The 23,569-nt window shown below is 48.0% G+C and overlaps 1 long non-coding RNA gene and 3 other non-coding genes across 4 annotated transcripts in view; 2 read left to right on the forward strand and 2 right to left on the reverse strand.

Moving 5' to 3' along the window:
- The window catches only part of LOC140411586 (uncharacterized), a 362,769-nt gene that overhangs the window by 120,042 nt on the left and 219,158 nt on the right, over positions 1–23,569 (reverse strand). The window lies entirely within an intron of this gene.
- trnak-uuu (transfer RNA lysine (anticodon UUU)) lies at positions 2,755–2,827 on the reverse strand. The gene has a single exon. It is a non-coding gene; the product is annotated as a tRNA-Lys (tRNA).
- trnai-aau (transfer RNA isoleucine (anticodon AAU)) lies at positions 9,026–9,099 on the forward strand. Its single transcript has one exon. It is a non-coding gene; the product is annotated as a tRNA-Ile (tRNA).
- On the forward strand, positions 10,990–11,062 carry trnak-uuu (transfer RNA lysine (anticodon UUU)). Its single transcript has one exon. It is a non-coding gene; the product is annotated as a tRNA-Lys (tRNA).

Raw genomic sequence — 23,569 nt, forward strand, 5'->3', positions numbered from 1 at the left:
TGGGGGCTGAGGTCACAGCCTTGTGGGGCACCGGTGTTTAGGATGATTGTGGAGGAAGTGTTGTTGCCTATCCTTACGAATTGTGGCCTGTGGGTTAGAAAGTTCAGGATTCAGTCGCAGAGGGAGGAGCCAAGGCCATGGAGTTTGGTGATGAGTTTCGTAGGAATTATGGTGTTGACGGCTGAGCTGTAGTCGATAAATAGGAGTCGGACAGAGGTACCTTTGTTACCTAGGTGTTCCAGGGTGGAGTGCAGGGCCATGGAGATGGCGTCTGCTGTAGACCTGTTGCAGTGGTAGGCGAACTGTAGTGGATCAAGGCAATCTGGGAGGCTGGAGTTGATTCGTGCCATGACTAACCTTTCGAAGCACTTCATGATGATGGATATCAGTGCCACTGGTCGATAGTCATTAAGGCATGCTGCCATGCTGCAGGAAAGGGCAGATGGAAGTAGCCTCGTCTATTGAGGCTGGATGTAATTCGAATTCGGATCATGTCGGAATTCACATTCAACTCGCCTTAAAGCTCAAATTCAGCAAAAAAAATCAAACAAAAGTCAGCATGACACAGATACTTGAGTTATCTATCTTAAAGCGACGAGCAGGGATTTCTCCTTGCAATGATGTTATTATTCACACAAGAAGAGTTTAGATGAGACCTGGAACCGCTGTGGAATTTCAAGGCGACGGACCTTGTGCTGAGATTGGAACAGACAGGGGTTTGTGGGGCAGCAGAGACACAAGGGGCCGATGGGCTTCCTTCGGTGTTAATTAACTCGATGAGTTCACGTCAGCATCAATCATTGAAATTACCGCCCGAGGAGGAATTTGAATTCTGGACCCTCAGATTAAAAGCCAGATGTTCTACCGACTGCGCTATCCGAGCCAGAGCAAAGCCCCCTATAACGACTATTACTGGCTGGCCGCGAACATTGCATCGTTCAAACTTTACATTTCCCTCGTCAGTTAGACAATCATTCCCAGTTGGGTTTGGGGCAGTCACTTCCTGACTCTCAATTCCTCAACATTCTGACTCACGTTTCACTGGCTCCAACGCATCAGCTTCAAAAATGTTCTTTCCAAAAGTGAAATCTCCCCTTTGCCCACATTCTCAGCGCCGCAACATTGAAAAGCTCTTTCGTTTTGTCTCTTTTGCGGGGGAAATTGCAAAAACGTTCAGAACAATCAGATAAACGCGACTTTAAGGAAAAGGCAAACATGTCTGCAACAGGTCAGGTGCTGACAACTGAGCAAATCCCACCAAATGGACGATTTGCAACAATCACAACCTCCAGTAATATCAAGAGGTCAGTGTGTCGCCAGCTGGTTCCACGGTGTAGTGGTTAGCACGCCTGCTTTTGACGCGGGAGGTCCTGGGTTCGAGCTCCTGTGGAATTATTGCTGCTTTTGGACATCTCGTTGCCAACTGAATTTCCATGTGAATAGAAATACAACCAGCTTCCCCCATCTGTGCGTTGCCAAAGCTGGCGTGTTGAGTCGCAATCTCTTTCCAACCCCTATTTAATTAGCGTTCATCATGACCATTGCCTGTGAGCTCTTAAATAAGCAAATCAGCACTCTGTCCTTTAAAACTATTTTGTCCAAAAATTAGTTTACAGACTGAAATATTTCGAAATTTCCCAACTAATGCTCTGTATCTCGTGACCGTTCGCCATCTCAAATTCCCCTTTGCCTCCTGTCCCTTCCCCAACTTTCAATCACCTTTTACATTTTGTTCTGCCAATCTGTTAAACGCGCGTTTCTCTCACTCACCGCCTTTTCTCAATACCCATTCGGCGCTGTGACCCTTGTTCGAATTTCACCTTGGCAAAACGTGCCACTCACCACACCAACAGCCATTCTGTATCCAATTCCTTTATCTTAGAACATTGACACAACATTTCCTAGACATCATTATGGTCATTCCACCACAAACTGCAATTTCAAACTACTAAAAGCAATACACTAGCGCTCTATAATTTCAGCTCTCATCTAATTCCCGTGAAACTGGGTGTGGTGTGGATTTCTGGAACTCTGCAGTCCATGTGGTGTAGGTGCACCCAGAAAGCGGTTAGGAAGGAAGCTACATGATTTGTACCCAACAAGAGTGAGTGAATGGGGATATGGTTCCAAGTGAATATGGCGCGTGTTCCTTGGAGGGGAATCTGCAGGTGGTGCGGCACAGTTAGCAATCGGCGCTGACAATACTTGTTTTGTCAATGAAAATAATACTGCAGTTACACTTCAATACAAAGTCAGTACGAACTAGCATTACAGAACATCGCATTGCCTGCCAGCATTCTCAATGAATTCAGAAAACAAAGAGAAATGTATTTACATGTAATATATGATGGAATTTATTGGAACATAACAATGAGGTTTAATTGAAGAGCAGGAAAGGACAGATCCAGAGAGCATCCTTTACTGGATTAAATTCAATTTCTGATCATGTCGGAATTCAGATTCAACGCGCCTAAAAGCTCAAGATCAGCAAAAAAATGATTAAAAAATCAGCATAACGTAAATATTTCAGGTATCAACCTGAAAGCGATGGGCAGAGATTTCTTCTTGTAATGATGGTATTATTCACACAAAAGAGAATAGATGAAATCTTGAACCCCCTGGAATGCAAAGGCGACGGTCCTTGGCTGGAAACTGTGATAGGAACAGACAGGGGTTTGAGGGGTAGCAGAGGCAAAATGGGCCGATGGGCTTCTTTCCCAGTGGATTCACTCGATCATTGGGATCTAAAATGATCGCCCGAACAGGGACTTGAACCCTGGACCCTCAGATTAAAAGTCTGATGCTCTACCGACTGAGCTATCCGGGCTGTGAGTAATGCCGCTTGTAGTGACCGCATTCCCCCTTCGCTGTTGCTCCTCTCGCTCCGCTGTTGCTCCTCTTGCCTCTGCTTGTGCTGTGCCTCTCCTCCAGAACAAACAGCTGCTTCCTTTGCCCTGCGCCACTCTCTGAATCCGGACAGCATATCAGCAGCTCCGCCTCTGGATTCATGGCGAGTTCAGAGTTGTGCTGCTCTTCGACGCTTCACTGCGATACTCCGCCCACCGAGTCCCTTTCCTGGAGACTGGTTATTCCCTGTTGGGTTTGAGACAGTTACTTCCTGACTCTCAATGACTCAACATTCTGACTCAAGGTTCGCTGCGTCCAGCACGCTTGCTTCAAATCTGTTCTTTACAAAAGCGAAACCTCCCCTTTGCCTAACAACTTCCGCGCCGTACCGGCCGCCTCGAACAGGCGCCGGAATGTGGTGACTGGGGGCTTTTTACTGTAACTTCATTGAAGCCTACTTGTGACAATGAGCGATTTTCATTTCATTTTCATTCAATTAAACGCTCTTTCATTTTGAGTCTTTTTCGAGAATTGCCTGACTCAAAGAGAAAAAATTGGGCACAATCAGCTGAACGCGACTTTGTGGGACACGCAAACATGTTATACAGCAAGTCAGGTGTTGACAGCTGATCCATTCCCATCAATTAGACGCTTTACAAAGGTTTCGGATCGATGGAACAATCACAAACTCCAGTCATATAAGGAGTGCAGCTTTCGCCAGCTGGTTCCATGGTGTAGTGGTTATCACGTAAGCTTTACACGCAGCAGGCCCTGGTTTCGAGCCCCAGTGGAACCATTGCTGCTTTTGGACGAGTTGTGACCAATTGAATTTCCATGTGAACAGAAAGACAACCACGAAAGAGGAAATGCTGGAAAATCTCAGCACGTCTGGCAGCATCTACAGGGAGAGCTGAGAGCGCACGTTTCGAGTCCGATGACTCTTTGTCAAAGCTAACAGACAGAGAAAGTGGGAAATATTTATACTGTGGAGTGAGAAAGAAAGATGAGCCATAGCCACAGAAACCCAAGGAAACCGGGTGCAAATGGCCACAGAAACCCAGGGGACAGAGTGCAGAATGGCTTTGAATGAAGAAAACAAAGTGAAATGTATTTAAATATAAATGTGATGGAATATAACAATGAGGTTTCACTGAACAGCAGCAATGGACAGATCCAAAGAGCATCATTTATTGGGACTGGATGAAATTCAATTTCTGATCATAGAATCATAGAATCATAGAAGTTTACAGCATGGAAACAGGCCCTTCGGCCCAACCAGTCCATGTCGCCCAGTTTTTACCATTAAGCTAGTCCCAGTTGCCCGCACTTGGCCCATAACCCTCTATACCCATCTTACCCATGTAACTATCTAAATGCTTTTTAAACGACACAATTGTACCCGCCTCTACTACTACGCCTGGCAGCACATTCCAGACACTCACTGCCCTCTGAGTGAAGAAATTGCCCCTCTGGGCCCTTCTGAATCTCTCCCCTCTCACCTTAAACCTATGCCCTCTAGATTTAGACTCCCCTACCTTTGGGAAAAGATGTTGACTATCTACCTTATCTATGCCCCTCTTTATTTTATAGACCTCTATAAGATCACCCCTAAGCCTCCTACGCTCCAGGGAAAAAAGTCCCAGTCTATCCAGCCTCTCCTTATAACTCAAACCACCAAGTCCCGGTAACATCCTAGTAAATCTTTTCTGCACTCTTTCTAGTTTAACAATATCCTTTCTATAATAGGGTGACCAGAACTGCACACAGTATTCCAAGTGTGGCCGTACCAATGTCTTGTACAACTTCAACAAGACGTCCCAACTCCTGTATTCAATGTTCTGACAAATGAAACCAAGCATGCCGATTGCCTTCTTCACCACCCTGTCCACCTGCGACTCCACCTTCAAGGAGCTATGTACCTGTACTCCTAGATCTCTTTGTTCTGTAACTCTCCCCAACGCCATAACATTAACTGAGTAGGTCCTGGCCTGATTCGATCTGCCAAAATGCATCACCGCACATTTATCTAAATTAAACTCCATCTGCCATTCCTCGCCCCACTGGCCTAATTGATCAAGATCCCGTTGCAATCCTAGATATCCTTCTTCACTATCCACTGTGCCACCAATCTTGGTATCATCTGCAAACTTACTAACCAGGCCTCATAAATTCTCATCCAAATCATTAATATAAATCACAAATAACAGTGGACCCAGCACCGATCCCTGAGGCACACCACTGGTCACAGGCCTCCAGTTTGAGAAACAACCCTCTACAACCACCCTCTGTCTTCTGTCGTCCAGCCAATTTTGAATCCAATTGCAACCTCACCCTGGATCCCGTGAGCTTTAACCTTCTGCAACAAGCTACCATGCGGTACCTTGTCAAAGGCTTTGCTAAAGTCCGTGTAGACAACGTCTACTGCACTGCCCTCATCTTCCTTCTTGTTCACCCCCACAATAAACTCAATCAAATTTGTGAGACATGATTTTCCACGCACAAAGCCATGCTGACTGCCCCGAATCAGTCCTTGCCTCTCTAAATGCTTGTAGATCCTGTCTCCCAGAATACCTTCTAGCAACTTACCTACTACAGACGTTAGGCTCACCGGTCTGTAGTTCCCAGGCTTTTCCTGCTGCCCTTCTTAAACAAGGGCACAACATTCGCTACTCTCCAATCTTCAGGCACCTCACCTGTGGCTGCCGATGATTCAAATATCTCTGTTAGGGGACCCGCAATTTCCTCCCTAGCCTCACACAAAATCCTGGGATACATTTAATCAAGTCCCGGGGATTTATCTACCTTGATGCGCTTTAAGGCATCCAGCACCTACTCCTCTGTAATATGCACACTTCTCAAGACTTCACTATTTATTTCCCTTAGTTTCCTAACATCCATGCCTTTCTCCACCGTGAATACCGATGAGAAATATTCATTCAGGATCTCACTCAACTCTTGTGGCTCTGCACATAGATGCCCTTGTTGGTCCTTAAGAGGCTCTACTCTGTCCCTAGTTACTCTTTTTCCCTTTATTTATCTGTAGAAGCTCTTTGGATTCTCCTTTGCATTATTTGCCAAAGCAATTTCATGTCCCTTTTTGCCCTCCTGATTTCCCTCTTAACTCTATTTCGACAATCTCTATACTCTTCAAGGGATCCACTTGATCCCAGTTGTTTATGTACGTCATAAGCCTCCTTCTCCTTTTTGACCAGAGTCTCAATATCTCGAGTCATCCAGGATTCCCAACTTCTACCAGCCTTGCCCTTCACTCTAAAGGGAATGTGCTTACCCTGAACCCTGGTTAACACATTTTTAAAAGCCTCCCATTTACCAGCCGTCCATTTGTCTGCCAACAGTCTCTCCCAATTTACCTCTGAAAGTTCCTGTCTGATACCATCAAAATTGGCCTTGCCCCAATTAAGAATTTGAACTGTTGGGCCAGACCTATCATTCTCCATGGCTATCTTAAAACTAATGGAGTTATGGTCACTTGTCCCAAAGTAATCCCTTACTAACACTTCTGTCACTTGCCCTTCCTTATTTCCCAAGACGAGGTCAAGTTTTGCCCCCTCTCTAGTCGGTCCATCCACATACTGAATGAGAAATTCCTCCTGAATACACTCAACAAATTTCCCTCCATCCAAGCCCCTAATGCTATGGTTGTCCCAGTCAATGTTGGGAAAGTTAAAGTCCCCTACTATTACCACCCTATTTTTCTTGCAGCTATCTCCATACATATTTGCTCCTCAATTTCCCGCTGACTATTTGGGATCCTGTAGTACAGTCCTATCAAGGCGATCTCTCCCTTCTTATTTTTCAGTTCCACCCATATAAACTCAGTGGGAGAACACTCGGATATATCCCCTCTAAGTACTGCCGTGATGTTCTCCCGAATCAAAAACGCCACTCCCCCTCCTCTCTTACCTCCTGTTCTATCCTTAAATAGCATCTGTACCCCGTAACATTGAGCTGCCAGTCCTGCCCCTCCCTTAGCCATGTTTCAGTCATAGCTATAATATCCCAGACCCATGTGCCCATCCATGCCCTGAGTTCATCCGCTTTGCCGTCAGGCCCCTTGCATTGAAATAAATGCAGTTTAATGTAGACTTTCCCTGCTCTTTGCCCTGCTTTCTCTGGTCATGCTTTAAACACTCACCCTTCCTGCCTTTTGTTTCCGTCCCCACTGACTTCCTACATCGGTTCCCATTCCCCTGCCACATTAGTTTAAACCGTCCCCAACTGCACTAGCAAACTAGTAATCATGTCAGAATTCAGATTCAACGCGCCTAAAAGCTCAAAATCAGCAAAAAAAAAATGATAATAAATCAGCATAACGCAAATATTTCAGGGATGAATCTTAAAGCGATGGGCAGAGATTTCTCCGTGTAATGATGGTATTATTCACACAAAGGAGAATAGATGAAACCTTGAACGCCATGGAACACAAAAGCGACGGTCCTTGGCTGGAAACTGGGATTGGAACAGTTCGCTGTTTGAGGGGTAGCAGAAGCACAATGGGCCCATGGGTTTATTTCCCAGTGGATTCTCTCGATGAGTTCAGGTCAACGTCGATCATTGGGATCTAAATGGCCGAATAGGGACTTGAACCCTGGACCCTCAGATTAAAAGTATGATGCTTTACCGACTGAGCTATCCGGTCTGTGAGTGAAGCCGCCTGTAGTGACCGCATTCCCCCTTCGCTGTTGCTCGTCTCGCTCCGCCGTTGCCCCTCCTTCCTCTTCTTATGCTGTGCCTCTCCTCCAGAACAAACGGCTGCTTCCTTTGCCCTGCTCCACTCTCTGAATCCGGACAGCATATTCGGACTCTGGATTCAGGGCGAGTTCAGAGCTGTACTGCTCTTCGACGCTTCACTCCGATACTCCGCCCACCGAGTCCCTTTCCTGGAGACTGGTTATTCCCAGTTAGGTTTGGGACAGTCACTTCCTGATTCTCAATGACTCAACATTCTGACTCAAGGTTCGCTGCGTCCAGCACGCTTGCTTCAAATTTGTTCTTTACAAAACTCCCCTTTGCCTAACAACTTCCGCGCCGTACCGGCCTCCTCGAACAGGCACCGGAATGTGGTGACTAGGGGCTTTTCACAGTAACTTCATTGACGCCTACTTGTGACAATGAGCGATTTTCGTTTCATTTTCATTTCATTAAACGCTCTTTCATTTTGAGCCTTTTTCGAGAATTGCCTGATGCAAAGAGAAAAAATTGGGCACAATCAGCTGAACGCGACTTTGTGGGACACGCAAACATGTGATACAGCAAGTTAGGTGTTGACAGATGATCCATTACCATCAGATCGACGCTGTACAATGGTTCCGGAGCAATGGAACAATCGCAAACTCCGGTCATATAAGGAGTGTAGCAGCCGCCAGCTGGTTGGTCATAAAGATGAATAAATGACAAATTTGATGAGGAGAAAGTTTGCAGATTGGGCGAGGCTCCAGGCACAATGTGTTCAACAATGCCGAAGCCAGCGTAACTGTTGGTGAGAAGTTTGTCAGTTGGAAACGTGCAGAAAGTTCAAGGTGAAAGCAAATCCTTACGGCTTGCTTTCAACCTGAAGTGTGGAATTTACAAAAGGCAAATTCGCCCGATCCAGCTTGTTCGCGATCAGTCACGAAAGAATACTCAATTCTCCGTTCATCACTTGACGAAATTTGGAATCGACATGGTCACACGAGGTGATCATCCGTACAAGGCCGTTAGCTCAATGGTTGGAGCGTGGTCCCAATAAAGCCAAGGTGGGCGGGGCCGATCCTCGTACGGGTCAACAAAACAACTCCGTCACGAAATGACATGCTTGCCTCATGTGTTTGCAGGCAACCAGCCCAGTGCTACTGTCGCAGCATTATTACTGACCTGAGGCAGCGCAGGCTCCCTTTTATCCGCTTGACTCCTCTTGGATAATATCTGCCACTTTTTCATTCTTTTACATTTCTGCGCCACAAACTAGTCGGTAACATGTTTCCAAAGTTTCCTAGTCTACAGCGATGACAATTCACGTCGTCCTGAACAATGTCTTACCTCCAATTCCTGCAATTTTCAGGCAAATCTGCTCCAGACAACGTTGGAAATAGCCACGCAACATGTCAGACGAGCCCACCATTCAGGACTGGAGTGAATTTGGAAACGGCATGGTCACTCCAGCCCAGAATGCATAAATGGGCGGTTAGCTCAGATGGTTAGAGCGTGGTGCTAATAACGCCAAGGTCGCGAGTTCGATCCCCGTACTGGCCAACGACGTAACCACCTACTGAAATAATCTCCCCTTTTCCGGCAAGCTGGAGCGGCATTTTGACTCCGCTGCGGAGGCGCAGAGTCCCCTCTAACTGTTTCGCGCCTCTTGGACAGTATCTGCCACTTTTTCTGAGAAACTGTCGTTCTTATACATTTCTGTGTCACAAATGTGTCCAACGTCTCCTAATCAATAGCGAACTCCTGCAGATGACAATTCACGTCGCTGTGAACTGTGTTTTACGTCTCCTTCATTGCAATAATTCAGGCGAATCTGCTCCAGGCAGCATTGCAAATAGCCACGGTACCATGTCACATCAGTCTATCTTGAAATTGCGGCATTGAATAGATCAGCAGCGCTGTGCAGGAATTACTAACCCTCTTGCCAGTAATTTGACTCAAATGCTGCCACCTTCAACAAACCGATTGCTTAACATGCAGTCGTTTGCTGACTACGCCAAATACATTTGATGCTTCGAAATGTCTTTTTCAAAAAGCTGCACTACCCATTTATAATGTGGTGCTCATTACACTGATGTGGAGATGCGGGCGTTGGACTGGGGTGAGCACAGTAAGAAGTCTTACAACACCAGGTTAAAGTCGAACAGGTTTGTTCCGATGTCACTAGCTTCCGGAGCGCTGCTCCTTCCTCAGGTAATTACACTGAAACTTCGTCTGGAACGATCAAAATACCTTAAGGCGAGAAGTATACTTGTTTGCTAATCTATTGCGAGACGACGCATGATCTCCCAGTTAATGTCCTTAGCTTCTAAATACCCGAACCATTTACCCCAATTTAAAATTCAGCTGGCTCATCATCATTTCGTGCTGAAGCAGCAGCCGTCCATTCGGACTAATGTGAGGGCCTGTCCTGCAATTGCAAATAATTTGCATGATGTTGAGATGCTGGCGCTGGATATAGAAAGAAGTGTGACAGCAACAAGAAGTGTAACAGCAACAGGTTTATTTGAAATCACAAGCTTTGGCAGCGCCGTCCCTTCATCAGTTGAAGTGATGAAGGACCACTTTACATGATGAAGGCACAGCGCTGCCAAAGCTCACGATTTCAAATCAACCTGTTGGACTTTAATATGGTGTTGTGAGACTTCTTACTGAATAATCCGCACGCACTTTATTGCGGCACGGTTCCATTTCGACTGGATTTTGAATTCACAGGGTCAGCTGATTTTACTCTTTCAATGAAGAAAGCCGCCCAAAGGCTTTTGCGGACAAGTACTGGAAATGTGAGCCGTAGCACATCCCGTGCTAGAATAATAATAATCTTTACTGTCACAAGTAGGCGTACATTAACAGTGCCAATAAGTTACTGTGAAATTTCGATCATAAAGATGAATACATGAGAAATTTGTTGAGGAGAATGTTTGCAGATTGGGAGATGCTCCAGGCACAATGTGTTCAACAATGCGGAAGCCAGCGTTAGTGTTGGTGAGAAAGTTCTAGGGGAAAGCAAATCCTTACGGCTTGCTGGCAACCTAAACGGTGGAATTAACAAAAGGCAAATTTGCGCGATCCAGCTTGTTCGCGATCAGTCAGGAAAGAATACTCAATTCTCCATTCACGACTGGACTAAATTTGGAATCGACATGGTCACACGAGGTGCTCGGATGGCAATGGCCGGTTAGCTCAATGATTACAGCGTGGTGCTAAAACCGCCGAGGTCGCGGGTTCGATCCTCGTACGTGACAACAAAACAATTCCGTCATGAAATGATCTACTTGCCTCATATGTTTGCAGGCAACCAGCCCAGTGTTACTGGAGTGTATTTGCTTTAGAGCAGAGGCACAGCACAAGCAGAGAAAAGAGAAGCAACAGCGGAGCGAGAGGAGCAACAGCGAAGTGTGAATGCGGTCACTACAGATGGGATCACTCCCAGCCCGTATAGCTCAGTCGGTAGAGCATCAGACTTTTAATCTGAGGGTCCAGGGTTCAAGTCACTGCTCGGGCGATCATTTTAAATCCCAATGATCGATGCTGACGTGAACCCATCGAGTGAATCCACTGGGAAAGAAGCCCATCGGCCCATTGTGCCTCTGCTACCCCTCAAACCCCTGTCTGTTTCATTCCCATTTTCCAGCCAAGGACCGTCGCCTTTGCATTCCACGGGGTTCAAGATTTTATCTTCTCTTTTGTGTGAATAATACCATCATTACAAGGAGAACTCTCTGCCCATCGCTTTCAGATTGATACCAGAAATATTTGCGTTATGCTGATTTATTATCTTTTTTTTTGCTGATTTTGAGCTTTTTGGCGCGTTTAATCTGAATACCGACATGATCAGCAATTGAATTTGACCCAGTCCCAATAAAGGAAGCTCTTTGGATCTGTCCGTTGCTGCTGTTCAGTTCAACCTCATCGTTAAGTTCCAATAAATTCCATCACATTTACATTAAAATACATTTCACTTTGTTTTCTGAATTCAAAGCCATTCTGCACTCTGTCCCCTGGGTTTCTGTGGCCATTAGCAACCGGTCCCTGGGTTTCTGTGGCTATGGCTCGTCTTTCTTTCTCCCTCCACAGTATCAATATTTCCCACTTTCTCTGTCTTTTAGGTTTGACAATGAGTCAACGGATTCGAAACGTTAGCTCTTTACTCTCCCGACAGAGACTGCCAGACTTGCTGAGATTTTCCAGCATTTCCTCTTTCGTGGTTGTGTTTCTGTTCACATGGAAATTCAATTGTTCACAACTTGTCCAAAAGCAGCAATGGTTCCAATGGGGCTCGAAGCGAAGACCTGCTCCGTGTAAAGCAGACGTGATAAGCACTACACCATGGAACCAGCTGGCGCCAGCTGCATTCCTTATATGACTGGAGTTTGTGATTGTTCCATCGCTCCGGAACATTTGTAAAGCGTCGATTTGATGGGAATGGATCAGCTGTCAACACCTGACTTGCTGTATAACATGTTTGCGTGTCCCACAAAGTCGCGTTCAGCTGATTGTGCCCATTTTTTTCTCTTTGAGTCAGGCAATTCTCGGAAAAGACTCAAAATGAAAGAGCGTTTCATGAAATGAAAATGAAATGAAAATCGCTGATTGTCGCGAGTAGGCTTCAATTATGTTACTGTGAAAAGCCCCTAGTCACCACATTCCGGCGCATGTTCGAGGAGGCCGGTATGGCGCGGAAGTTGTTAGGCAAAGGGGTGGTTTCGCTTTTGTAAAGAACAGTTTTGAATCAAGCGTGCTGGATGCAGCGAACCTTGAGTCAGAATGTTGAGTCGTTCAGAATCAGGAAGTGACTGTCCCAAACCCAACTGCGAATAACCAGTCTCCAGGAAAGGGACTCGGTGGGCGGAGTATCGGAGTGAAGCGTCGAAGAGCAGCACAGCTCTGAACTCGCCCTGAATCCAGAGGCGGAGCTGCTGATATGCTGTCCGGATTCAGAGAGTGGCGCAATGCAAAGGAAGCAGCTGTTTCTTCTGGAGGAGACGCACAGCATAAGAAGAGGAAAGAGGGGCAACAGCGGGGCGAGATGAGCAACAGCGAAGTGGGAATGCGGTCACTACAGGCGGGATCACTCACAGCCCGGATTGCTCAGTCGGTACAACATCAGACTTTTAATCCGGGGGTCCAGGGTTCAAGCCCCTGTTCGGGCGATCATTTTAAATCCCAATGATCGATGCTGACGTGAACTCATCGGGTGAATCAACTGAGAAAGAAGCCCATCGGCCCATTGTGCCTCTGCTGCTCCTCAAACCCCTGTCTTTTCCAATCCCAGTTTCCAGCCAAGGACCGTCGCCTTTGCATTCCACGGGGTTGAAAGTTTCATCTATTCTCCTTTGTGTGAATAATACCATAATTACAAGGAGAAATCTCTGCTCATCGCTTTAAGATTGATCCAAGAAATATTTGCGTTATGCTGATTTATTATCATTTTTCTGCTGATTTTGAGCTGATAGGCGAGTTGAATCTGAATTCCGACATGATCAGAAATTGAATTTCATCCAGTCCCAATAAAGGATGCTATTTGGATCTGTCCGTTGCTGCTGTTCAGTTAAACCTCATTGTTATGTTCCAATAAATTCCATCACATTTATATTTAAATAGATTTCACTTTGTTTTCTTAATTCAAAGCCATTCTGCACTCTGTCCCCTGGGTTTCTGTGGCCATTGGAACCCGGTTTCCCTGTGTTTCTGTGGCTATGGCTCATCTTTCTTTCTCACTCCACAGTCTAAATATTTCTCACTTTCTCTGTCAAAGCTTTGTCAAAGAGTCATCGGACTCGAAACGTTAGCTCTTTGCTCTCCCTACAGATGCTGCCAGACTTGCTGAGATTTTCCAGCATTTTCTCTTTCGTGGTTATATTTCTGTTCACAAGGAAATTCAATTGGTCACAACTTGTCCAAAAGCAGCAATGGTTCCACTGGGGCTCGAAACCATGACCTGCTGCGTGTAAAGTAGACGTGATAACCACTACACCATGGAACCAGCAGGCGGCAGCTCCACTCCTTATATGACTGGAGTTTGTGATTGTTCCATCACTCCGCAACCTTTGTAAAGCGTCTATTTGATGGGAATGGATCAGCTGTCAACACCTGACTTGCTGTATAACATGTTTGCCAGTCCCACAAAGTCGCGTTCAGCTGATTGTGCACAATTTTTTCTCTTTGAGTCAGGCAATTCTCGAAAAAGACTCAAAATGAAAGAGCGTTTAATGAAATGAAAATGAAATGGAAATCGCTTATTGTCATGAGTCGGCTTCAATTAAGTTCCTGTGAAAAGCCCCTATTCGACACATGCCGGCGCCTGTTCGGGGCGGCCGGTACGGCGCGGAAGTCGTTCGGCAAAGGGGAGGTTTCGCTTTTGTAAAGAACAGTTTTGAAGTAAGCGTGCTGGACGCAGCGAATCTTGAGTCAGAATGTTGAGTCGTTCAGAATCAGGAAGTGACTGTCCCAAACCCAACTGGGAATAACCAGTCTCCAGGAAAGGGACTCGGTGGGCGGAGTATCGGAGTGAAGCGCCGAAGAGCAGCACAGCTCTGAACTCGCCCTGAATCCAGAGGCGGAGCTGCTGATATGCCGTCCGGATTCAGAGAGTGGCGCAGCGCAAAGGAAGCAGCTGTTTGTTCTGTAGGAGAGGCACAACATCAGCAGAGGAAAGAGGGGCAACAGCGAAACGAGAGGAGCAACAGCGAAGGGGGAATGCGGTCACTACAGGCGTTTTCGTTCATAGTCTGGATAGCTCAGTCGGTAGAGCATCAGACTTTTAATCTGAGGGTCCAGGGTTCAAGTCTCTGTTCGAGCGATCATTTTAAATCCCAATGATCGACGCTGACCTGAACTCATCGAGTAAATCCACTTAGAAAGAAGCCCATCGGCCCATTGTGCCTCTGCTACCACTCAAACCCCTGTCTGTTCCAATCCCAGTTTCCAGCCAAGGTCCATCGCCTTTGCACTCCACGGGGTTCAAGGTTTCCTCTATTATCTTCTGTGTGAATAATACCATCATTACAAGGAGAAATCTCTGTTCATCGCTTTAAGATTGATCCCTGAAATATTTGCGTTATGCTGATTTATTTTCTCCATTTGTTTGCTGATTTTGAGCTTTTAGGCGAGTTGAATCTGAATTCCGACATGATCAGAAATTGAATTTCATCCAGTCCCAATAAAGGGAGCTCTTTGGATCTGTCCGTTGCTGCTGTTCAGTTAAACCTCATTGTTATGTTCCAATAAATTCCATCACATATATATTTAAATACATTTCACTTTGTTTTCTGAATTCATTGAGAATGCTGGCAGGCAATGCGATGTTCTGCAATGGTAGTTTGTACCGACTTTGTGTTGAAGTGTAACTGCAATATTATTTTCATTGACAAAACAAGTATGGTCAGCGCCGATTGCTAACTCCGCCGCTGCCTGCAGATTCCCCTCCAAGGAACACGCGCCATATTCACTTGGAACCATTTCCCATTCACTCACTCTTGTTGGGTACAAATCATGGAGCTTCCTTCCTAACCGCTTTCTGGGTGCACCTACACCACATGGACTGCAGAGTTCCAGAAATCCACACCACACGCAGTTTCACGGGAATTGGATGAGAGCTGAAATTATGGAGCGCTAGTTTATTGCTTTTTGTATTTTGAAATTGCAGATTGTGGTGGAGTGACCATAATGATGTCCAGGAAATGTTGTGTCAATGTTCTAAGATGAAGGAATTGGATACAGATTGGCTGTTGGTGTGGTGAGTGGCACGTTTTGCGAAGGTGAAATTCGAACAAGGGTCACAGCGCCGAATGGGTATTGAGAAAAGGCGGTGAGTGAGAGAAACGCGCGTTTAACAGATTGGGTCCCCGCAGAACAAAACGTAAAAGGTGAGTGAAAGTTGGGGAAGGGGCAGGAGGCAAAGGGGAATTTGAGACGGCGAAGGGTCACGAGATACAGAGCATTAGTTGGGAAATTTCGAAATATTTCAGTCTGTAAACTCGTTCCTGGTTCGTCTACTGGATGGCTCTATTCTGCGCCGTAATCGATGCGCCCTTCGCCTCATTCCACGCTTGCCAGGTGATCCTCCAGTGTCGCCTCGCCCTCCTGCTGACCCTGCCATGGACTATGCAGAGCTCCCTGTCACTCTACCTCCCCCTGACTTTGACGCAGTCCAGCCCGCTCCTGAACCGGCTGCTCTCGACCCACCCTTGAGGCGGTCAACCAGAATTTGTCGCCTCAGAGACTACATTTATGAACTTGTCGAATTTATGGACTCTCTGAATTATTTTGTTGCTTTGTTTGACCGTTTCCCTGGTTTGTATATAATGTTGATCTCGTTACTCTTGTTGCATATTGCTCTGCACCAGGCACCTTCCCATGTAAATAGCTTAGTTCTCATGTACATAGTCCTGTACATATGTCTTCGCACCCCACACATAGTTCGGATCATTATCACCACACATTATTTATTGCCACACACATACATTTTTTATAAAAGGGGGGATGTCATAATATACACCAGTATGTCGTGGTGCAGAGACATACACTGATGGACACACAGAAAGACCAAGCAACACACACAACACCGCAGCCAATCACCAGTTAGAGCACACTCACTATAAAGACAGAGGGCATCAGTTTTCCCGCTCATTCGGGATGCAGCCTCTCAGAAGGACAGAGCTTACAGCTTACAGCACAGATCTTCACCATGTGCTGAGTGCATAGACTGGTCAGGATAGGCATAGGTCTTTAGTTTAATCTAACATCGTGTTAACCCACAGTGAAAGTACGTTCAACAGCTTCTAGCTTAATAAAATAGTGTTGTTCTATTTTAAGTGTTGGTAGCCTTTATGTGTTCCACGGATCCAAAACACCCAACACATCACCGTGCAGCAAACATTTCACCAGCTGCTGTGGGAGGCCACGTATCTTAGAGCAATAAAGCCTCAGTTGTATTCAACTCTCGTCTTTGTCCAATTGATCGTGCATCAATTTATTGCTCTAAGATTTTCAGAAGATGGACCTCCGTATCAAGCCTGATCGTCTGCAGCTGGATCCGTATTCAAGCAATGCCAAAAAGGACTTTCAGCACTGGCTAACTTGTTTCGAGGCGTACATCAGGTCTGCACCACACCCTGTTCCGTAGGCTCAGAAAATACAGATACTGTACTCGGGGTTGAGCTCCAATGTCTTTCCGCTGATCCAGGACGCGCCAAACTACGCCAAAGCCATGGCGCTACTTAAAGAAAACTACGCCCAGCGGACGAACACGCTCTTCGCCAGGCATGTACTCGCCACTCACTCTCAACTCCCTGGTGAGTCCATAGAAGACTTCTGGCGGGCCCTAATCCCACTACTCCGGGACTGTGACTGTCAGGCCGTTACGGCCACTGAACATTCTAACCTCCTCATGCGGGATGCTTTTGTTACGGGGATTGGGTCGGACCTCATACGCCGGCGACGTTTAGAAGGGGCCACACTCGATCTCGCAGAGACAAAGAAGCTCACGCTCTCTATGACGATCGCCTCGCGAAATACTCAGGCCAACGCCCCCAGCAGCGCGGCCCACCCCTCCTTCCCTTCGTGAACCCCACAGCTGGCCGTCCCAGCGGGGCCCTTACCCAGCCAATACGCCTGCACCACACACCAGCCAGCTAACCCCGGGTGTCCCCAATGTTATTTTTGCGGCCAGCAAGAACACCACCGCCAATGCTGCCCGGCCCGCGCTGCCCTTTATAAGGCTTGCGGTAAGAAGGGGCACTTCGCCGCCGTGTGCCAGGCACACGCAGTCGCTGCTATCACCCCCCCCTCGTTTACGCACAATGGGCACTGCCATCTTCACCCCCGGACCATGTGCTGCCAGTGGGTGCCACCATCTTCTCCCCCTCAGACCACGCGCGGCTAGTGGGCGCTGCCATCTTCTCCCCCTCATACCAAGCTCGGCCAGTGGGTGCCGCCATCTTCCCTTCCGCGCAACACGTGCGGCCCATGGGTGCCGCCATCTTGTTCAACCCCTGCCATGTGCGGCCCATGGGTGCCGCCATCTTGTTCAACCCCTGCCACGTGCGGCCCAATAATGCCGCCATTTTGTCCTCCCCAAGATCTTCAGGCGCCGCCATCTTGTCTCCCCCAACGCACATGGGCACCACCAGCGTTCCAGGACCCGTGCCCCATGGGCACCCCATCATTCGACACCAGCGACGACCAACTTCGACTCGCCTCAGTGACCATCGACCAGTCTCGTCCGCACAACCTGGCGACCGCATCAACCAGCGTTATAATCGACGGACACGTGACCTCTTGCCTGCTGGACTCTGGGAGCACCGAAAGCTTCATCCATCTGGATACGGAAGTCCACATCCGGGATGTCACTCCCGACTCGGCTGGCAGCTCCAGGACCCGTCCTTCTCCGTAGGCACGTCCGACCACACAAGGCGGACCCATTGGTGGAGAGGGTGCAGTTGCTCCATGTGAACCCCCAGTATGCCTACGTGGCGTACTCCGATGGCCGCCAGGTTACTGTCCCCCTCAGGGACCTGGCACCAGTAGGTTCCACACACACACACACCGCTGGCCCGGCTCCACCCCCACCCCCCCCTCCCCCAGGCGCTCCGAGCAGCAACCCCTCCAGGACCATCCTGCTCATGCCCGAGGATGAAGAGGATTGCAGCATGCTCCCAGAGTCACCGAAGACCAGACCAGCATCGGCATCGCCGCCACCACTGCTTCGCTCCCAGCGGCACATCAAGGCCCCGGACCAGTTAAACCTCTAACTGGTTCACTGGACTTCAAAATTTGCAAATATTGTATGTCTAAATTCAATTTCTGGATATAGTTCTCCACCACCCCCGCCGTACTCAATTGTAACAGGGGGTGAATGTGGTACACCACTGTTGCACCTATATTAAGTGATGTACGGTAGGACCTGTACTACAGGTATGGCGGTAGTCCCTGCCTGCTGGCTCCGCCCAGTAGGCGGAGTATAAGTATGTGTGTCCTCAGTGAAGCAGCCATTTCACCAGCTGCTGTGGCGGCCACACATCTTCGAGCAATAAAGCCTCAGTTGTATTCAACTCTCGTCATTGTCCAATTGATCGTGCATCACAGACCGTCACCACCCTCTGGGTAAAAATGTTTTTCCTCAAATCCCCCCTGAACATCCTGCCCCTCATCTTTAACTTGTGTCCCCTTGTAACTGACCCTTCAACGAAGGTGAACAGCTGCTCCCTGTCCCCTATGCACCCTGTCCATGGCCCTCATAATCTTGCACACCTCGATCAAGTTGCCCCTCAGTCTTCTCTGCTCCAGTGACACCAACCCAAGCCTACCCAACCTATCTTCATAATTTAGTGTCTCCAGTGCTCGGACTGTCGGAACGTTGAGCAACAGAATTAGCGACAAAGAGAAGAACGGGGTGAGAACTGCGACAAAATTATCAAATCCCTCTCACCTCGGCTCAATAAAATAGCTTAGACATCAGATACAGAAGCAGAATTAAGCCATTCCACCCATCAAATGTGCTCTGCCATTCGATCATGGTTGATATGTTTCTCACCCCCATTCTCCTGCCTTCTCCCCGTAATCGCTAATGCCCTTATTAATCAAGAATCTATCTATCTCTGTCTTAAAGACACAGTGACTTGGCCTCCAGAGCCTTCTGCTGCAATAAATGCCACAGATCCACCACCCTCTGGCTGGAGAAATTCCTCCTCATCTCAGTTTTAAAGGATCATCCCTTCAGTCTGAGGCTGTGCCCTCGGGTTCTAGTTTCTCCTACTGGTGGAAACATCCTCACAACGTCCACTCTATTTAGGCCTCTCAGTGTTCTGCAAAATCCCCCTCAGCCTTATAAACTCTATCGAGTACAGGCCCAGAGTCTTCAACAGCTCCTCATATGACAAGCCCTTAATTCCTGGGATAATTCTCCTCTGGCCAGTACACCGTTCCTTAGAGACAGGGCCCAAAATTGCTCATAACATTCCAAATGGGGTCTGATCAGAGCCTTATACAGCCTCAGCAGTACATCCCAGGTCTTGTATTCTAGCCCTCTCGGTGGCCTAACTCAGGTTCTGTACAGCTGCAACATGATTCGCCAATTTTTATACTCAATGCCCGGACCACTTAGGGCAAGCATGCCGTGTGCCTTCTTGACTACCTTCTCCACCCACGCTGCCACTTTTAGTGATCTGTGAACCTGTACATCAAGATCTCTCTGCCGATCAATGCTCTTCAGGGTTCTGTCATTTACTGTTTATTTCCCACCTGTATTAGACCTTCCAAAATGCATTACCTCACATTTGTCTGGAGTAAACTCCATCTGCCATCTCTCCGCCCAAGTCTCTAACCGATCTATAGCCTGCCGTATCCACTGACAGCCCCATTGCTATCCCCAATTCCATCAACCTTTGTGTCATCCGAAAATTTACTATTCAGTCCAGTTACATTTTCCTCCAAATCATTTATATATATTGAAAACAGCAGCCCTCCATTCAGAAAAGCACCCTTCCACTGCCGCCCTCAGTCTTCTATGACCGAGCCAGTTCTGTATCCAACATGCCAGCTCACCTCTGATCCCGTTTGATTTCACCTTCTGCACCAGTCTGCCAAGGGGTACCTTGTCAAAGGCTTTACTAAAGTCCATGTGGATAATATCCACTGCCCAATCAAAGGCTTGCGAATCTTCTGCATTCTAGACTCAGGGAGCTCTTTGGATTCTCGCTGATTATATTGATGGGACATTCCCAGGGGTTCTGTGAGCACAAAGGGATATAAGGACAGTTCAGGAAGGTACAATTAACATAGATGAACCATGAACATATTGAATGTTGGAGCAGTCATTACATCCGGTAGATATTCCTGCTGCTCCTATTTGTGATATCCCTGCAGACCCTCAGGAGAGCAACACACAGGATTATACTGAGCTGGGAGTGGAAAGAGCAGCTTCCCCAGCAGCATTCTGCATTTTAATGGCTTCATTAGAAGTACAGTTTACAGAATGTTTGTTTCTATTTGCCTTGAGCACAGGCGAACAGTGAGTGGATTTATCAAGGTCTCTAGTGTTTTTAAATAAAGGTTAAATATGTCGAATCTCTTTGGTTCCCCAGCCTGAATGGGTGACACAGTAGTCAGCACTGCTGCCTCACAGCTCCAAGGGTCCCACGTTTCATTCCGGCCTCGGGTGACTGTGCGGAGTCTGCAAGTTCTCCCCGTGTCTGCGTGGGTTTCCTCCGCTTTGCTCCCACAGCCCAAAGGTGTGCAGGTTAGGTGGATTACGAAAGGTCGGCGACCTGAACAGCGGAGAAGAGCAGGCAACGACACAGGGGGATGGGGAGTAACGTTTTGAAAAAGGAACTGACCGCTATGAAGGAAGCGATCAAGGCGGAGTACCAGGTGGTGATGAAGGGGATGGTGACCGAAGGGATAGCCACTCTTCAGTACACGATAGAGGGCCTGGGACGGAAAGTGGAGGCCCAGGAGAAGACGCTCCTGGACCAGGAGAAGGCATCAACGGCCCACAGCGACAGGATAGTGGCTTTGGAGGCCGAGATGAAGAGGTTGGTGGCGGCTCAGGGTAACCTGAAAAGGAAGGTCAAGGATGAGGAGAATAGGTCCAGGTGGCAAAACGACCGCATTGTGGATCTGCCAGAGGAGATTGAGGGGAGGGACCCAACTGCGCAATCTAGTTGGGAGGGAAGGCTTTCCAGACCCCCAGTGATGGACAGGGCACACAAGTGGCTCCGACCTAAGCCCAATACTGGGAAGCAATCAAGGGCGATAAATGCAAAGCTGCATCGATTCCAGGAATGGGGCAAAAATCCTGAGGTGGGCCCGACAGGCGAAATCATGATCGTGGGGAGGGCACAGAGTCAGGGTCTACCAGGACATTGGGGCGGACTTGGCAAAAAGGAGGGCCGAATTCAACAGAGCGAAATCGGCGCTCTACAAAAAAGGGGTGCAATTCGGCATGTTAATCCCGGGCAAACTCTGGGTGACATACAAGGGGAAGGAACATTACTTCGGCACTCCGGCGGAGGCGGATGAGTTTGTTAAAATGAACAACCCGGGGGAGAGCAGACGTGGCAGCGGTGAAAGCGGCAGGGACAGGGGAAGAAAGGGAATGAGAGTGGAGGACGGAGCGAAAACAAAGACTGTAACATGGACTATGTTTTTGCGCGGGACTGTGCTGCCTCGTTTTCGTGTTTGTCTCCTTTCTCAGTTTGAAGATGGGAAACAGGAAAGGGGAGCGAGAATAGGGGAAGCAGCCAAGTGGGAGGGATAGGGGGTGGAGAGGGGGAGGTAAAACAGGGCCCGGTCTAGACCAGCACTGGGAGGGGAGCCACCTGACTAGTGAGGAGGGCTCGCACGGGAAGACAGGCAGTGAGGGAGACCGCGGCGCACCTCTCAGGAGAGAGGGAGCGTCTGGCCAGAAGGGGGGAGAAAGGGCAGAAGGGGGAGAGAACACTCGGGGGGGGGGGGAGGGGGAACCAGAGGGATGGATGGGGGGGGGGGGGTTGGGGAAGGGGGAACAAAGACGGGGGATGCACAGAACGTAAAGGGAACAAAGAGAACAAATGGGACAGACACAGGTCTTGACGGGCATGGAGCAGAGCGAGGAACCAAGATGGCGCCGTACACTGCCATTCTGGTGGGCCCCTGGGCAATGGGAGACCTCAGAGGGCAAGGGCACACCCACGTGGCATACACATAGTTAGAGGCCGGTCATATCTGTGTTCTCAGAACAGGCACCAACGCTATGGATTGGCTTTGCCCTATTCTTACTTAGGATGCCTGTCTGTTGGTTTCTCTGCTGCTTCTGGTGTGCATTGCACTCTCGTGCATCGTGTCCTAATTGTCAAGAATTATAACACTCCTGGGATTTGGGTTGCTGAGTGCTGTTCCTGCCCTCATTTACCCATGCGGGTTTCTGGTGCTTCCTAACTGGATGCATGTCTGCCTGTTCTTCCCCTGTTTTAACAAATGCGGTTTTGCCTTGGATGGACTGTTCCCAAGAGCGGGACAATCTTTTCAAAACCCATTTTTCATTGTGGGCCTCGTCTGAGGGGTTGTAATTTGCGCAAGCTCTCTGTCCTGACTCTGTCACATGAGAGACTAGGATGCAAGTCCATTTGGCTACATTATCTGGCGACAAATGGGCGCGGGCTAATTCTCCCAACACTGCAGTAAAATGTATCCACAAGCGTCCAGCAAACGCCGTGGGGTGCTCTGTTTTCTTTTGCCTACACTTGTTTAGGCCTTCTACGGGGTCTCCTTTGTTATAGCCGATCGCATCTAGGATCGCTGTGTGCATTTCATGTAGGGTGCCTCCTCCTACATTCTGTGGGTCGGGAAGGGCTGCCACGACTGAAGGGTCGAGGCTCCCACCAAGTATACCCTATACTCCCGGGACCTGTTTCATCATTGGCGCAGAATTCACTCCAATCCTTTCCCTTTGAGATATTTTCTGATCTCTGCTTCCCATACGGGATACGGTCCGACTCTACTGGTCACTGCGACCTCGAATTCCTGGGGGTTCAAAAGGCGTTCCATTGCCTTGATTGCCATTTTTCTCTTTCTCTGTGCTCTACTGAATTTGGAACAGGGGGTGATAAAGTGGTGATGTAAACACGGGTACGGCTTACGCTAATTTCCGGCCTACAAAACTCCCGACAGTTTTATGCAACAAAATATCTCAGGTTTACCTTATATCCCTGTTAGTACACATGCATTCACACACTTCCGAATCTTGGGGGATTGATCAGTGTCGTTCTTACACTTGTGGCTTTTCTGTTTCCAATTGGGTTACAATTCAAATTTGGGTTCTCTCGGAGTGACTAGGCCACTTCTAGGTCGAGTCCCGTCAGAGGCCGCCAATAAATGTTGCTCTCTCTGGTTGTTTGTAAATATGGCGGTCAATATGGTTGCCTTCCTTAATTCTAATTACGTTTGCTTTAGAGTCGCCAGGTATCTTTTGATACCGCCACAAGGTTCAAACCCGAATACTGATCAAAGAGCCAATACACCAGTTAGTTAG

This window comes from Scyliorhinus torazame, chromosome 4 (assembly GCF_047496885.1).
Source record: "Scyliorhinus torazame isolate Kashiwa2021f chromosome 4, sScyTor2.1, whole genome shotgun sequence".
In the NCBI taxonomy this organism is placed as follows: Eukaryota; Metazoa; Chordata; class Chondrichthyes; order Carcharhiniformes; family Scyliorhinidae; genus Scyliorhinus; species Scyliorhinus torazame.